At 53.1% G+C, this 17,635-nt stretch overlaps 1 protein-coding gene across 11 annotated transcripts in view; it reads right to left on the bottom strand.

Moving 5' to 3' along the window:
* JAKMIP1 (janus kinase and microtubule interacting protein 1) overlaps positions 1-17,182 on the bottom strand; it is a 155,308-nt gene extending 138,126 nt beyond the window's left edge. The window contains exons 1-2 of one of the 11 annotated variants that reach the window (XM_064286247.1): positions 16,692-17,182; positions 7,530-7,640 (exon numbers count right to left, since the gene is read on the bottom strand). The gene's annotated coding sequence lies outside the window, so the exon portion shown is untranslated. The other 10 variants (XM_064286239.1, XM_064286244.1, XM_064286240.1 and 7 more) reach the window with 10 other exon arrangements.
* Positions 17,183-17,635: the final 453 nt, after the last annotated feature.

Below are 17,635 nucleotides of genomic sequence, written 5' to 3'. Positions count from 1 at the left end.
CTTGGTATACTGGGGGTCCTGGCACACGGGAGGCTGGTGCACTTGGGTCCTGGAACCCAGGAGGCTCAAGACACATTTGCGGACTTAAACAAGCAGCTGTTCTGAAAACCCCCATTAGCATTTCTACAGGCCTGACTGTTTGTGTGCTCCCTGGGTGGGGGAACCGTGGGCACGTCCTCCTGTGTCTGCTCTGAGCTGGCCAGGCAGGCCCAAAGCCTCCCCCCGCAGGGATCTGCCCAGGAGTGAACACGGCTGGCTGGCTGGCCGCTGCCAGCATCGCTGCTCAAGGGCGTGTGTTTCCCCATCTGCACTCTGACACTGATGGAATGGCAGCAGTTTTTCCTTTGTTCAGTGGTAGGAAAATACCCCGAGTCTTCCACCGTCTTAGATTTAGTGACACACTCGCTGTGACAGAGGCCATAACGCTGATGGAAGTTAAATCAGACATGGACACAGCCACTCTCATGATCTGTAAAAGCGCCCACTCTGAAGTCCAAGGCTGAGCTGCTGAGATGCAAACAGAACACCTCCAACAGCTTCACCGAGAAAACCGCTGACGGTGTCAGCTCGGGAATCGTTCTGCAGCATGGCCCTCCCTGGAGTCTGCAGGATGGGCCACACCCAGCTGAATCCCAGCTCTGCAGTCCAGCTTCTCCTTGGGAATTCCATGGCCACCCCAGCACAGGGACGTGGGTGCCACATCCAGCTGAATCCCAGCTCTGCAGTCCAGCTTCTCCTTGGGAATTCCATGGCCACCCCAGCACAGGGACGTGGGTGCCACACCCAGCTGAATCCCAGCTCTGCAGTCCAGCTTCTCCTTGGGAATTCCATGGCCACCCCAGCACAGGGACATGGGTGCCACACCCAGCTGAATCCCAGCTCTGCAGTCCAGCACAGGGGTGGGTCTGTCGGTAACTAGATGCAAGGCACTGAGCAACTCAATCTCACTGTCAAAGGGGCTGAGGAAGTAACCCCCCACATGGGGCTGTTCCAGGAGTCCACTGAGATTGATGAGTTTGAAAACTCTGACAAGCAGCAATTTCTAAATTGTTGTTAGTTGCCGTCAAGTCAGCTCTGACTCATGGCGACTCTGTGGACACCACAACAGTCCTTTGCCATCCCTATGATCAGTTGTGGACTGGACCTTTGTGATCCCCAGGGTTTTCACTGGCTGATTTTCAGAAGTAGGCCTTTCCTCCTAGTCCATCTTAGTCTGGAAGCTCCACTGAAACCTAGTCAACATCATAGCAACACACAAGCCTCCACTGACAGCCGGGTGGTAGCTGCACGTGAGGTACAATGGCCGGGAATGGAACCCAGGTCTCCCAGGTGGAAGGTGAAGACTCTATCACCGAGGCACCACTGCCGTCCTATGACACACTGTGAACATCAATGGCCGGGAATGGAACCCAGGTCTCCCAGGTGGAAGGCGAAGACTCTATCACCGAGGCACCACTGCCATCCTATGACACACTGTGAACATCAATGGCCGGGAATGGAACCCAGGTCTCCCAGGTGGAAGGCGAAGACTCTATCGCCAAGGCACCACTGCCGTCCTATGACACACTGTGAACATCAATGGCCGGGAATGGAACCCAGGTCTCCCAGGTGGAAGGTGAAGACTCTATCACCGAGGCACCACTGCCGTCCTATGACACACTGTGAACATCAATGGCCGGGAATGGAACCCAGGTCTCCCAGGTGGAAGGTGAAGACTCTATCACCGAGGCACCACTGCCGTCCTATGACACACTGTGAACATCAATGGCCGGGAATGGAACCCAGGTCTCCCAGGTGGAAGGCGAAGACTCTATCGCCAAGGCACCACTGCTGTCCTATGACACACTGTGAACATCAATGGCCGGGAATGGAACCCAGGTCTCCCAGGTGGAAGGTGAAGACTCTATCACCGAGGCACCACTGCCGTCCTATGACACACTGTGAACATCAATGGCCGGGAATGGAACCCAGGTCTCCCAGGTGGAAGGCGAAGACTCTATCACCGAGGCACCGCTGCCATCCTATGACACACTGTGAACATCAATGGCCGGGAATGGAACCCAGGTCTCCCAGGTGGAAGGCGAAGACTCTATCGCCAAGGCACCACTGCTGTCCTATGACACACTGTGAACATCAATGGCCGGGAATGGAACCCAGGTCTCCCAGGTGGAAGGTGAAGACTCTATCACCGAGGCACCACTGCCGTCCTATGACACACTGTGAACATCAATGGCCGGGAATGGAACCCAGGTCTCCCAGGTGGAAGGCGAAGACTCTATCACCGAGGCACCACTGCCGTCCTATGACACACTGTGAACATCAATGGCCGGGAATGGAACCCAGGTCTCCCAGGTGGAAGGTGAAGACTCTATCACCGAGGCACCACTGCCGTCCTATGACACACTGTGAACATCAATGGCCGGGAATGGAACCCAGGTCTCCCAGGTGGAAGGTGAAGACTCTATCACCGAGGCACCACTGCCGTCCTATGACACACTGTGAACATCAATGGCCGGGAATGGAACCCAGGTCTCCCAGGTGGAAGGCGAAGACTCTATCGCCAAGGCACCACTGCTGTCCTATGACACACTGTGAACATCAATGGCCAGGAATGGAACCCAGGTCTCCCAGGTGGAAGGTGAAGACTCTATCACCGAGGCACCACTGCCGTCCTATGACACACTGCGAACATCAATGGCCGGGAATGGAACCCAGGTCTCCCAGGTGGAAGGCGAAGACTCTATCACCGAGGCACCACTGCCATCCTATGACACACTGTGAACATCAATGGCCGGGAATGGAACCCAGGTCTCCCAGGTGGAAGGTGAAGACTCTATCACCGAGGCACCACTGCCGTCCTATGACACACTGTGAACATCAATGGCCGGGAATGGAACCCAGGTCTCCCAGGTGGAAGGCGAAGACTCTATCACCGAGGCACCACTGCCATCCTATGACACACTGTGAACATCAATGGCCGGGAATGGAACCCAGGTCTCCCAGGTGGAAGGCGAAGACTCTATCGCCAAGGCACCACTGCCGTCCTATGACACACTGTGAACATCAATGGCCGGGAATGGAACCCAGGTCTCCCAGGTGGAAGGTGAAGACTCTATCACCGAGGCACCACTGCCATCCTATGACACACTGTGAACATCAATGGCCGGGAATGGAACCCAGGTCTCCCAGGTGGAAGGCGAAGACTCTATCGCCAAGGCACCACTGCCGTCCTATGACACACTGTGAACATCAATGGCCGGGAATGGAACCCAGGTCTCCCAGGTGGAAGGCGAAGACTCTATCACCGAGGCACCACTGCCATCCTATGACACACTGTGAACATCAATGGCCAGGAATGGAACCCAGGTCTCCCAGGTGGAAGGCGAAGACTCTATCGCCAAAGCACCACTGCCGTCCTATGACACACTGTGAACATCAATGGCCGGGAATGGAACCCAGGTCTCCCAGGTGGAAGGCGAAGACTCTATCGCCAAAGCACCACTGCCATCCTATGACACACTGTGAACATTTCCCCCATGTTGTCACCTGTGACCCATCACGTGGTATCATTCATTCAGTGAAGACCTGTGGATGCCCTCACCAGAACTGCATGGGCAGGGAATTGAACCCAGGTCTCCTCCATGGAGTGTGAGAATTCTATCACTGAACCAACAAACCTCACGGTCCTACATACATACAGGTAATCCATGCTATTTAGGAAGCTACAAGTGTGCAGATACATATTGTATGAATCTAGGAAAATTGGAAAACATCAAAAATGAAGTGGAACACATAAAGACCAATATCCTAGGCCTCGGTGAGCTGAAATGGATTGGCACTGGTCATTTTGAATCAGACAATCATATGGTCTGCTACGCAGGGGATGACAACTTGAGAGTTCAAAAGAACATTTCAAGATCTATCCTGAAGTACAATGTTGTCAGTGATGGGATAATATCCATATGCCTACAATGAAGTCCAGTTAATACGACTATTATACAAATTTACGCACCAACCACTAAGGCCAAAGATGAAGAAATTGAAGATTTTTATCAACTTCTGCAGTCTGAAATGGATCGAACATGCAATCAGGATGCACTGATGCAGTCAAAAGTGGCTGCAGCAGTATATCGACGGGGAACTGCCAGAAATTCAAGCTGGATTTAGAAGAGGACATGGAACCAGGGGTACCATTGCTAATGTCAGATGGATCCTGGCTGAAAGCAGAGAATACAAGAAAGATGTTTACCTGTTTTATTGACTATGCAGAGGCATTCAACTGTGTGGGTCACAACAAATTATGGATAACACTGCAGAGAATGGGAATTCTGGAACACTTAACTGTGCTCATGAGAAATCTTCACGTGGATCAAGAGGCAGTTGTGCGAACAGAACAAGGGGATACTGCATGGTTTAAAGTCAGGAAGGTGTACATCGGGGTTGTATCCTTTCGCCATACTTATTCAATCTGTATAGTGAGCAAATAATCCGAGAAGCTGGATTATATGAACAAAAACAGGGCATCTGGATTAGAGGAAGACTCATTAACAACCTGTGTTATGTAGATGACACAGCCATGCTGAAAGTGAAGAGGACTTGAAGCACTTACTGATGAAGATCGAAGACTACAGCCTTCCGTATGGATTACGCCTCAACATAAAAAAAAAAAAAATCTTCACAACTGTACCATTAAGCAACATCATGATAAATGGAGAAAATATTGAGGTTGTCAAGGATTTCATTTTACTTGGATCCACAATCAACACCCATGGAAGCAAAAGTAAAGCAATCAAAAGACGCGTTGCCTTGGGCAAATCTGCTGCAAAGGACCTCTTTAAAGTGTTGAAAAGCAAAGGTGTCATCTTGAGGACTAAGGTGCGCCTGATCCAAGCCATGGTGTTTTCAATTGCCTCATATGTGTGCAAAATCTCAACAATGAATAAGGAAGACCAAAGAATTCATGCCTTTAAACTGTGGTGTTGGCGAAGAATATTGAATATACCATGGACTGCCAAAAGAACAAACAAATCTGTCTTGGAAGAAGTACAGCCAGAATGCTCCTTAGAAGTGAGGATGGCAAGACTTTATCACACATACTTTGGACGTGTTGTCAGGAGGGATCAGTCCCTGGAGATGGACAACATGCTTGGCAAAGTACAAGGTCAGCGGAAAAGAGGAAGACCCTCAACGAGGTGGATTGACACAGTGGCTGCAACAATGAGCTCAAGCATAACAACGATTGTGAGGATGGCGCAGGACCGGGCAGTGTTTCGTTCCGTTGTGCATAGGGTCGCTATGAGTCGGAACCAACTCGACGGCCCCTAACAACAACAACAATAGATACAGGAATTCTCAAATTTCCAAATACAGCTTTCCATCATAAAAGGTACTTTTTTTTTTTTACTAAAATCCCTCATTTCCATAACCTTTTCAGAAGCCAGTGGAGTGGAGCAGCTCAGAGTGTGGACCTGAGGCACAGCCAGCTCATGAGCATCTCAGCGGCCAGGCTCCACGTGGCCCCGGTCACACCAGCAACCTCTCGTTTCCTCGTGTACAAATCAGGTCCAGCCGCCGAGCTTCCTCACTTGCAGTGAAGGTGAAGGCGGTCTGCTCTCTGTGACTTGGTGGGTCTGAGCGAGGGGAGCTACTACTGGATGTCTTCCTTTCCATCAACGGCACTGTCTGCTTCCTTTTTGTGAATCTTCCCTCCCCTCAAGGGACAAAGTTTCCACGACTTCAGAAGGGCCACTGGGCCAACATCCAGGGAGGGCTTCCACAGGACAGGACCGTCCTGGGCTGTGGGCCCAGCACACCCATGCGTGGAGCCTGGTCTCTGCCTCTGACCCTGGCCAGAAAAGCGAGCAGTGGGAGGCCTTCCCAGGGCTGCAGCAGGAGGAAGGACCTGGCGATGTCCCCACACAGCACCTGTTGGACACACACACACAGAGTACTTGCTGGATCTCCCACACGCACACACATACACAGGGTGCCTTCTCAACGTCCCCCCTACACACACACAGCACCTGCTTGACGACCCCACACACGGCCATGGCCGTGAGCACGAAAGCCAATCCCCCAAACTGGGGTGGTCGAGGTGTGTGGTGGCAGCGTCTCTGTGTGTCCGTGTCTGGGAGGGAGGGTGTGTGAAGCCTAAGAGTGGGTGAAGTAGGGTGCCCTAGTGGGGGGAAAACCCACCTCAGACCCCACTGGCGGGCCAACAGGGGGCAGCAGCTTGTGGAGGCTAGACAGAGGGTGGGGTTTGGGGCCTGGGTGGGGTATAATCAGGTGGAAAGAAGGGTGAGGATGCTCCGGGGGGCTGGGGAGGTCACCCCCATATATTCCTTTGGGCTCCCCAGGCAGCGGCAGGGACCCAGACATGAAGTCCATGGTTTAGTTTAGGAAAGGAAACTTGGGGGAAACTTCAGGGTCCTAACTGCAAGGCAATGTCTTTTCTCTCAGGGGAAAAAACAGGACTGCTGCAGAGACCAGTGAGCCACAGAGGAGGGAGGAGGATGCACGGGGGCCTGACAGGCGTGGAGGTGAGGTGACAGCCGGGCAACACCGGTTGTGGGGCAAGTACAACTCAGCATCCAGCTCGCTCCTCTCAGCAAACCAAACGCCAGGCGGACTGCAGACTTCAGTGGGCTTGTCGTTGGGTGCCGTCAAGTTGATGCCGACTCATAGCAACCACATAGGACAGAGAGAAGTGCCCTATAGGGTTTTCTAGTCTGTGATCTTTACAGAGGCAGATCGCCAGGTCTTTTTTCCTGTGGAGCAGCTGGTGGGTTCAAACCACTGACCTTTCAGTTAGCAGCCGAGCACTTAACCATTGTGCCACCAGGTCTCCTTTCTAGGGGGTTACTAAGTCAAGCGCAAACTATCTATACTACCCAAAGGTTAAAATGACAGAAACGTACTCTGTCACAGTCTGGAGGCAAGAGGTCCAAAATCAGGGTGCTGGCAGGGCCACACCCCCTCTGGAGGCTCTAGGGGAGGATTGGTGGCCCAGGTATTCCTGGCTTGTGGCTGCATCACTCGGCATCACATGTCTCCGTCTTCATGTGATGTCTTCTGTCTCCTGTCTCTGTGTCTCTTCTCCTCTTTTACAGGGACACCACTCAGACAGGATTAGAATCCGCCCTGCTCCAGCGTGACCTTATATTAACCTAACTGATAACATCTTCCAGGATCTAAACAGGGCCACGTGCACAGGTATAGGGTTAGGATTTCAGCACATCTTTTTGAGGGGACACAATTCAACCCATAACAAGCATCACAGAGCAAAACATCAAACCACAACCTGGGAAGAATATCTGTAACACCTAGTAGGCCACAGGTAACTATCCTCAATAAATTAACAGGTTTTACAACTCAAATTTGCTTCAAGCAGCATGCCAATAGAAAAATGAGTGTAAGTAACAAATACGCAATTCCCAACAAAGCAAAGCAAACTGCCACCACACAGTGGACAAGATGTTCAGCCTCAGTGGGTCAAATAAGCAAGAACAAAGATGAGACTCTCCACTCACTGCAAACACTTAAAATATCCAGAGTTGGCCAGGTTTGGGAACTTTACTCTTCTCACTCACTCTTGGGAGTCCACACTGGCACACGTTTTCCGGGATGCCGTTTGGCAATTTCTGTGAAAATTTCAAATACAGTGTCTTAGTTATCTAGTACTGCTGTAACAGAAATACCACAAGCAGATGGCTTTAACAAACAGAAGCTTATTCTCTCACAGTCTAGGAGCCAAGAAGTCCAATTTCAGGGTGCCAGCTCCAGGGGAAGGCTTTTTCTCTCTGTTGGCTCTGGGGAAAGGTCCTCATCATTAATCTTCTCCTGGACTAGGAAGTTCTCAGTGCAGGGATCCCCCCCCTACCCCAGGTCCAAAGGAGATGCTATGCTCCTGGTGCTTCTTTCTTGGTGGTATGACGTCCCCATGTCTCTCTGTTCACTTCTCTATTTTATATCTCAAAAGAGGTTGGCTTGAGACACAATCCAATCTCGTAAATTGAGTCCTGCCTCATTAACATAACTACCACTAATCCCATCTCAACAACATCATAGAGGTAGGGTTTACAACACAGGCAAATCACATCAGATGACAAAATGGAGGACAATCACACAATACTGGGAATCATGGCCTAGCCAAGTCAACAGATATTTTTGAGGGACACAATTCAATTCATGACATACGGGTTGCCGCTGCTGCAGTCGCTTCACTTCTAGAACTTATGCTATGGGAATAATCAGAAAGGGGACGATCCACAAAGATGTGAATGGCAAGCGAATGTTAAATATATCCACGTTCACCCAAACAATGGGGGCCCTGGGAGGGTCCTCATAACACCTGCTGGTATGGAAAGCAGGTCACCGAGAATACAATCCCAGCTTCCAGGGAGAAAACCCACATCAGGACACTCACTGCCTTCGCAACGTAATAGTCAAGAGAAGCCAAGAAAGTTACCCCATTTGGGGCAGGCAGAGGAGGCTGTCTGAAATAGAGAATTCTTATAAGATGGAAACTCCTAACAAGGCAGTAAAGAAAAGAACAACAGAGAGGAGAGGAGGGGTAGGTTTAGGCCAAGTAAACGGAGACAGAGGAGAAATTAGGTCAGAGAGAAAAATGCAGACGGTACTAGGAAGGAAAAGTCAAGATGTCAAATCTGAAATAGAACCACCTGGATCTTCAGAGTCCCCATAGTTGCCGGGTGGAAGCCAAATGCCCAAAGCAACTGCTTTCTTCCCCAGGTACCAGCAACATCCAATTATGGATGAACGGCACAGTGACCCTGTTTGTACCCAAATCGAAGGAGCTAGAAATAAGTCATACAGCCGTTCAAGAGAGGCGAGAAAAGGGGATTTCTTTACTAAAGGATCCAGAGGGAACTGCAACTGCTACCCCAACAGGATCGCCCCAACCCAAACCCCAAACCACACCCTCACCCTCTCTGCTGTGTGCCCCACCCCAGCCCTCGACCCCCTTGAGCCCACCTCATCCTGACCCCCTACCAGCACTCAGGTCATTCTCATGAAAAAAAGCAAACCTCCCTCTACCCCAACCCTGCCCCTGGGCCCCTCCACAGCTGTCTCCACTGCCCACCTCCTCAAGTCCCTCAGTGTATCTTCAGCCCTGCTCCTCCACTGACCCCCACTGACCCCCCAACCTCCATGACCTTCACTGACCTTCACTGACCCCGACCTCCATGACCTTCACTGACCCCCTGACCCATTGACCTCCATGACCTTCACTGACTCCCTGAACCACTGACCTCCATGACCTTCACTGACCCCATTTGGTCTCCACTGACCCAGACTGACCCCGATTGACCTGCACTGACCCCTATGACCTCCCCGACACCCATAAAACCATGTGCAGACCACACTGTGCACTCCTGTCATGTGGCCACTCCACTAACTCTGACATGTCATCTACCCCCTCCTGCCCAGATGCCCCTCCCTGGTGACCTTTGGCCTCTGGTCCCTGCTGTGACACCTGGGGATGCTCCATCCTCCCCACAGGCTGGCACCAGCGGGTGCTCTACTCTCTCAGCCACCCCCCGAGACCGAATGCTGCCTTCACCTCATGAAGTCAAAAGGGTGAGGGACACAGGCCACCCCCCAAGACTGAGTGCTGCCTTCACCTCATGAGGTCACGAGGGTGAGGGACTCAGGCCAGCCCCCAAGACCGAGTGCTGCCTTCACCTCATGAGGTCACAAGGGTGAGGGACACAGGCCACACCCCGGGACCAAGTGCTGCCTTCACCTCATGAGGTCACAGGGGTGAGGGACACAGGCCACACCCCGGGACCAAGTGCTGCCTTCACCTCATGAGGTCACAAGAGTGAGGGACACAGGCCACTCCCCAAGACCGAGTGCTGCCTTCACCTCATGAAGTCACAAGGGTGAGGGACACAGGCCTCCTCCAGGGACCGAGTGTTGCCTTCACCTCATGAGGGTCATGAGGGTGAGGGACACAGGCCACCGCCTGAGACCAAGTGCTTCCTTCACCTCATGAGGTCATGAGAGTGAGGAACACAGACCACCCCCTGAGACAGAGTGCTACCTTCGCCTCACAAGGTTATGAGGGTGAGGGACACAGGCCACCCACCTCCCATGTCTGACACACACCCACTCTCCACAGCGCCGCTGTCTCCTCAGAAACAGAGGGTGTTGGGGTACCGAAGCCCGTTAGGGTGAACACAGGCCTGGGGGGAAGGGGGAGCCGCCTGCTGTACCCTGTGCCCCCACACACCCACACGAGAGGGAGGCTTTGTGCAGAGGAGCACCAGGCCATTTTCCACATAAAGCTCCTATGGCTATGGGAGAACTGGGTTTAGGGGCAGGAGTGGGTGGGGAGGCTGTGAGAGGCCAGCTCCTGGCTCCCTGGGAAGAAGGCCAGGTTCTGAGAGACCCCACGAAATCTGCACCCCCCACGACCCTCAGACCTCACATTCCCATCCCCCGCTGTCCCTCCAGCCAACAACGTCCTCACCACAGGGCCTCTGCACCTGCTATTTCCTCTACCTGCACCTCCTTGCCCAGGGCCTACATGACTTTCCCCTGCTCCTCCCAGACTCTGGTAAACCCAGCCTTCTTGGGGAGACCCTTCCTGACTGCTATAGATTGAACTGTGTCCCCAAAAATATGTGTCAACTTGGCTAGGCCATGATTCACAGTATTGTGTGGCTGTCCTCCACTTTGTGATCTGATGTAGCTGTCCTCCATTTTGTGACATGTTGTAAATTCTAGCTTCTAGGATTATGGTCCCATTTGGTAGTGAGTTGCCCATTATGTTAAGGAGGTAGCATTAGGGTGGGCTGTATCTTGAGTCACTGCCTTACTAGAGAGTGTGACACCAGTCACCATCCATACCCTGCCACTACCCTCACCCCAGTTACCACCCTGACCCCAGTCACCACTCTCACCCCAGTCACCACCCCTACCACCCTTACTCACGTCATGACCTTACTTGAGTCATACCTTTTACCTTACAAGAGACAAAAGGAAAGAGAAACAAGCAGAGAGAGGGACTTCATTACCACCAAGAAAAAGAGACAGGAGTGGAATGTACCCTTTGGACTCGGGGTCCCTGCACTGAGAACTTCCAAGAACGAGGAGACACAGGGAGAAAGCTATAACACCGTGGTGGCAGAGAAACAGGGGCAGCAGAACCAGGAGACCAGTGCGAGACAGCTTAGGAGCCGACCCACAGAGCGAGAGAGTTGAGTATCTTCGGGCAGAAGCCTTCCTGGCTAAGTGGGGTGCCTCTAGGCACTTATTAGTGATGCTAAAGAGCTTCGTAACACTTGCCTGTGCAGGGCAGAAGCCAAGCCAAGGGGTCAAGGGGCCAAGGGCCACAGAGAGGCCTGCCTACGGACATGGTTGAGAAAAGGCTGTCCTGACAGACATAGACCTTCCTCCAGAGCCAACAGTGACAGAAAGCCTTCCCTGAGAGCCAGCGCTCTGAATTTGTACTTGCAGGCTCCTAAACTATAAGAAAATTAATTTCTGTTTCTTAAAGCCTCCACTTGTGGTATTTCTGTTTTAGCAGCACTAGATAGCTAAGAGAAACCCTGGTGGCCTACAGCTGCTAACCAAAGGGTCAGCCGTTCAAATCCGCCAGGCGCTCCTTGGAAACTCTATGGAGCAGTTCTACTCTGTCCTATAGGGTCGCTATGAGTCAGAATCGACTCGACAGCACTGGGTTTTTTTGGTTAGATAGCTAAGACAATGACCACCTTCTGTAAGTTCTTCCCTGTGCGTTTGCTGGCACAGGGTCTGTCTCCCCACTAGTGTACAAGCTCTGAGGGGGCAGGGTGGGCCTGTCATGTAGACGTTGAACCCCTGAGGCCTAACAGCACGGATGTGCAGAGGGGCTCAGAACCATGATTAGTACCCACAGTTCAACTCACACTCCCTCTAGCCTGCCCCTGGCGTCAGCTCTGAGCCACCCCAAGGGCACTGGGGGCTAGGGTTCCCACCCCACTGAGAGTGTTTAAAAATATCACTGTCACCACCATAACCGTCACCACCACCACCCTTATCACCATCACTACCGTCTCCACCACCACTACCTATACCAAAATATCACTATCACTACCACCACAACCACCGTCACAGCCACCACCATCACCACCACCACTGCCACCACCATTATCATCACCACCACCACCCTTATCACCATCACCACCATCATTATCACCATCACCACCACCACCACCACCATTATCATCACCACCACCACCCTTATCACCATCACCACCACCACCACCGTCACCACCACCATTATCATCACCACCACCATCACCGTCACCACCACCATTATCATCACCACCACCACCCTTATCACCATCATCATCACCATCACCACCACCACCATCACCACCACCACCATCACCATCACCACCACCATTATCATCACCACCACCACCCTTATCACCATCATCATCACCATCACCACCACCACCATCACCACCACCACCATCACCACCACCACCATCACCACCACCGCCACCATCACCATCACCACCACCATTATCATCACCACCACCACCCTTATCACCATCATCATCACCATCACCACCACCACCATCACCACCACCATCACCACCACCACCACCATCACCATCACCACCACCATTATCATCACCACCACCACCCTTATCACCATCATCATCACCATCACCACCACCACCATCACCACCACCACCATCACCACCGCCACCATCACCATCACCACCACCACCATTTTCATCACCACCACCACCCTTATCACCATCACCACCATCTTCACCGCCACTACCTATACCACCACCACCATCACCATCATCCCCACCATTCCCATCACCATCATCACCATTACCATGGGTCCTTTACAATATTTCTGTTAGTTGTCTTGCATCAGCTCTGACTCATGGCAACCTTATGTATAACAGAATGAAACACTGCCCGGTCCCGCACAATCTTTATGATCTTTGATACTTTTGAGCTCATTGTTGTGGCTACTGTCAATCCATCTTAATGAGGGTGTCCCCCATCTTTGATGACCCTCTAGTTTACCAACCATATGTCCTTCTCTAGTGATTGGTCATTCCTAATGACATGTCCAAAGTACGCAAGACAAAGTCTCCCTATTCTCACTTCTAAGGAGTATTCTGGTTGTATTTTGTCTAAGATTGATTGGTTTGTTCTTCTGGCAGTCCATGGCATATTCAATATTCTTCACCAACACCACAATTTGAACACATCAATTCTTCTGTCTTCTTTTTTCATTGTCCAACTATCATATAGATACAAGGAGACAGAACAGACCAAGGTTTGGGTCAGGCGCACCTGAGTCATCAAAGTGACATCTTTATTTTTTTCAGCCATGTAAGAACATCTGCCTTTGGCAGATGGGCCGACAGGGAGCTGAGAGAGGGAAGGATACTGAGCCTACTCTGACGTAAGCCATATCAGGGTGCTTCCGTATTTGCTCAAGGCTGTATGGTGAGGTTACATGTGCAAAACAGAGATGGTGTGGGAAAATGGGAGAAATCTTTATGTCTCCTGGATGCTGGTGATTCAACCTGAAAAACACCTAGACCAGGTGTGCCCTGAGGCAGACTGGGCTTCCCACCTCCACATCTCAGCTCCCCACACAGGGCAGGCAGGACCCAGGGCTCATGTGCTGACCAAATGACCCGGCTTTGGAAGGCTACTCCTCCACTCAGCTTATGCCTTCATTAAGTGGGAAACACTTGTTTCCAGGCTGGTGAAGTGTCTGTTGTGATGCCATATAGGTATTTAATGGCCAAGTGTCCTTGCTACTTTCCATTATTATGAGACAACTGGCAGAAGAGCACCTCCCCCCTTCTCGTCCACAGGCCCCACACAGCACGATCACTCTCCCCAGGGCCCACCCCACAGGGGGCCACGAGAGGGTCCACAGCCCCACTCCCTTCCCCCAGGTGAGCCCTTCTGAAACGTCAGTCGAGGGCTGCTGACGTCCACGATTGCCATCACACCAGCCAGGCCCCTCCACCTAGATCGGCCGCAGCTCTGGGAAGGTGCTCAGAGCGCAGATGCTTTCTCTATGCACCCCCGAGCATGCTGGCCTGGCAGCTGGCCCTGTGGCTCTCCACCCGGCTGAACCCTCAGCTTCCTGGAGCTGGCAGTGACCAATGCCTTGGCCCAAGCAGACAATCTGCAGATAACATTAATAAACCCCAGCTGCAGAAAAGTGTGCCTCTAACAAGGAAGGAGTGGGGTGATGGGAAGACAAAGGTTCAGGCCAGGTTCCCAGCTCTGGCCTGTGCTTCTTCCTGTGACCTGAGACCCCAGTAGGCCAGCCCTGTCCTGGGCCCGGGGAACCAAAGCAGATCCAGCCCCACTCCGGGGTGACTCCTGGCCATCCTGTCGGCCCCGCCCACACAGGGCATTGATGCCAGGATAGAATCAGCCAGGCCATGGGGTCCTGAGGGACAATGACCACATTCCCCAACATGACCTCTGTCCCCTGGGGACAGTGACCATGTGCCCCAATGTGACCTCTGTCCCCCAGGGGCATGACTACATTCCCCAAAGCAGCCCCTTCCTGGGCTAACCCAGCTGACCCCATATTAGTAATGTTTGCCGTGTGCCCCAGGCACCGAGTGGACCCCTCTGCTCCACCTCCACCACCACTTCCCACTCACTTCCTGGCCCCCACCATCACCACAGCGTAGGGGCTCCTGGCTCCATGGTTCCTCCCCTCCCCAACTGCAGCCAGGCCTCCTCTGCTCTGTCACTTCCATTGCCCTCTCCGAGACCAGGAGCCAGGCCTCCTCCACTCTGTCACTTCCATTGCCCTCTCCCAGACCAGGTCACCCCAGCCCTCTCCAGAAGCCCCTGTGCTGACTCGAGTCTGCCCTTCACTCAGTCAGCAGGCTCCAGCAGGAGGAGAGCCTGCTGCAGAGGACACCGAGTGACCAGGCACTTCCAGAGAGGACAACCCGTTATGGGAGCGGCACAGTGGGACCCTAGCTAAAGATAAGATCAGCGTGTTTGTTCTGAGGGAGAAATGGAGCCTCACAGGTGCCTTCAAACACATTTTTTCTGCTCTTTTTCAGTTCCCATGAAGCTGCTCTTGGGGAAACGCACCGCCCAGACCCCCAGCCTTCCAGGCCACCTTGGCCGAACCCACCTGCATGGCTGGGTGGAGACTGAGGAGCTCTGGGCCAGGCAGAAGGAGGCCCAGAGACCCCACAACCCACCAACTCGATGAGGAGTGGCTTCTAAGCTCCCGGACCTCAGTCCCCAACCTGCAGTGGGGGCAGAAGGTACCGCCCCACCAGGTACCAGTCACCGTGCAGCTGGACAAGGTAGGTGGGAAGGCATGCTCACCCAGAGACCCTGCCTGCCCCCACCCTCCCCTCATGCCCGGAACTGTCCCGGCCCCATCAATGAGGCAATGATGCTGCAAAGCCACAAACCCACAGGAAGGCAGGATGTGAGCCTCTACCCCCACTGCACCAGGCAGAGAGCAAGGGAAGGAAGCAGACGGGTCCCAGGTCAGGCTGCCTGGGTCCCTCTGGTCACTTCCGGCCCCAGGCCCAAAGGCAGCCACTAAGCCAAGAGCCGCCATCTCCAGAGAGCCTGCTCTACCCTGGGTACTATGCTGGGCACACCTCCCCCAACCCATCCTCAAACCCTTCCTGCAACGCACACACACAAAAAAAATAAGCCCATTGCCAGCGAGTCAATACCGACTCATAGTGGCTGTATAAGACTGAGAAGAGCTGTCCCATGGGGTTCCCAAGGAGCATCAGTGGATTCCAACTGCCAACCTTTTGGCTCTTAACCACCGCACCACCAAGGCTCCCTTTGTAACAGGTAACAGCATTATCCCCACTGGACAGATAAGCAAACAGGCTAAGACCTACCCAAAGACCACAGCTTGAAAGTGCGCAGCCTCGGACCAAGTCTGTCTGACTGAGGCCACTTCCCTGCTGCCCAAAGGGTAGGCTTTGTTTCCTATTCCCAGGACACAGCCTCACATCTGTCTCCTATAAGGCACCCAGAACGCCCTTCAGAAATGAAGGGCCAGGCTCCCTCCTGCACATGGGGTATTACCTGCCAAGGAGAGAGCATACTGACAGCGCAATTAAACACCACCCAATGAGCCTGACATCCCTGACCATGAAGAGCCTCCGGTATCGTCAGAAAGCTACCCACTTCCGTTCCCCAGCAAACACACCCACAGCACAAACAATCTCTGATAAAAATGCTACTCACAACACGTTCAGAGCCCAACAGTCAGGGGAATGAACGTTGGTTATCAACACTCATTCATCCTTTGGAACACTGTGTGCATGTGGGGTTTCTCTTTCTTTGGTTTTTCACCATGCGATCTTACCAGATGCTGGACAGGGCAGAAACGTTGAGTTGGGGGAGGGAGGGGGCAGTGTGTCTGCTGTAAGGATCCATTGGGACAGCACCCTCACCCTCCCACTAAACAGAGTCCACCCAGTCAAGCACACCTGCCCACATGGTAATAGCAGGCCTGCTCCTACGGCCCCCACCATGCCAGGAACTGCTCTAAACCCTCCAAATTATCCAGTAATTCACAGCCCCCAGTATAGAGACCAGGAAACAAAAGTAGAGTCTGGTAACCCAGCCTGCAGGTGCAGGTGTGGGCCCAGCAGTCTGGCTCAAGTCCAGGCTCTTACCTGCTCTGCTGCATAGCTTCCAGGTACTGCCTCAGAACCGGGGATACTGCTGTGGGGGCAGCGAGACACTGCCCAGCAAGAGAGGAGCGAGGTGACCTATCAGGCGACTAACTAAGCCCCAGCCTCTCTGTGTACCTGGGGCAGGTGGCACCACTTCCTGGGCAGTGGGAAGCATCTGGTGTTGCAGGTGTGGAATCTCAGAGCCCACAGGTCCTCGAGAGGCACACATCACGTTCCTCCTTTTACAGGAAAGACGACTCCAGCATGATGTGAGGAGATGGCGGGTCCTGTCCCCACCAGAACAGGAAGCCTCTGCGCTCTCACCTGCTGCTGCTCCTCTCAGCTAACCCGGCCACCATTTTAGACCCTCTCCTTGATTAGCCTTAGGAAGCAGGTGGGGAAGGCCCAGCCCTCAGCTGTCTGTCCCACCCTGCTGAAATGAGTCACCAACCTGGCAATTGTCTCCCCAGGCAAAGCAGCCTCCCCTGTGGTTTCCACATCCTTCCTGCACCAACACAAGGTGGCTCATGTGAGGTGTGGGGGCGGGGCAGAGGGCCAGGCCTGCCCTGGGCTTCTCTACAAAGGGGCTCCAGAACTGGGGGTGGGGGAGCTGGAAGTGAGACAGAAACAGGTAGGGAAAGGCCAGGGGCTCAGAGAGTGACAGGAGTTACAGGGCTGGGGGGCTCAGACCAAGATGGGCTCACCGACAGCTTACCACCAGGTTACTACCTCCAGGTTATCACCAGGTTACCACCAGGTTACTCACCACCAGCTTACCAGCAGGTTACTCACCATCAGGTTACCACCAGGTTACTCACCACCAGGTTACCACCAAGTTCCTACCTAGAGGTTACTCACTATCAGCTCACCACCAACTTACCACCAGGCTACTACTAGGTTACTCACTACCAGATTACTACTAGCTTACCACCAGGTTACTACCT

Source organism: Loxodonta africana, chromosome 5 (assembly GCF_030014295.1).
Source record: "Loxodonta africana isolate mLoxAfr1 chromosome 5, mLoxAfr1.hap2, whole genome shotgun sequence".
Classification (NCBI taxonomy): domain Eukaryota; kingdom Metazoa; phylum Chordata; class Mammalia; order Proboscidea; family Elephantidae; genus Loxodonta; species Loxodonta africana.
This window is presented reverse-complemented; position numbering and strand designations above follow the sequence as displayed.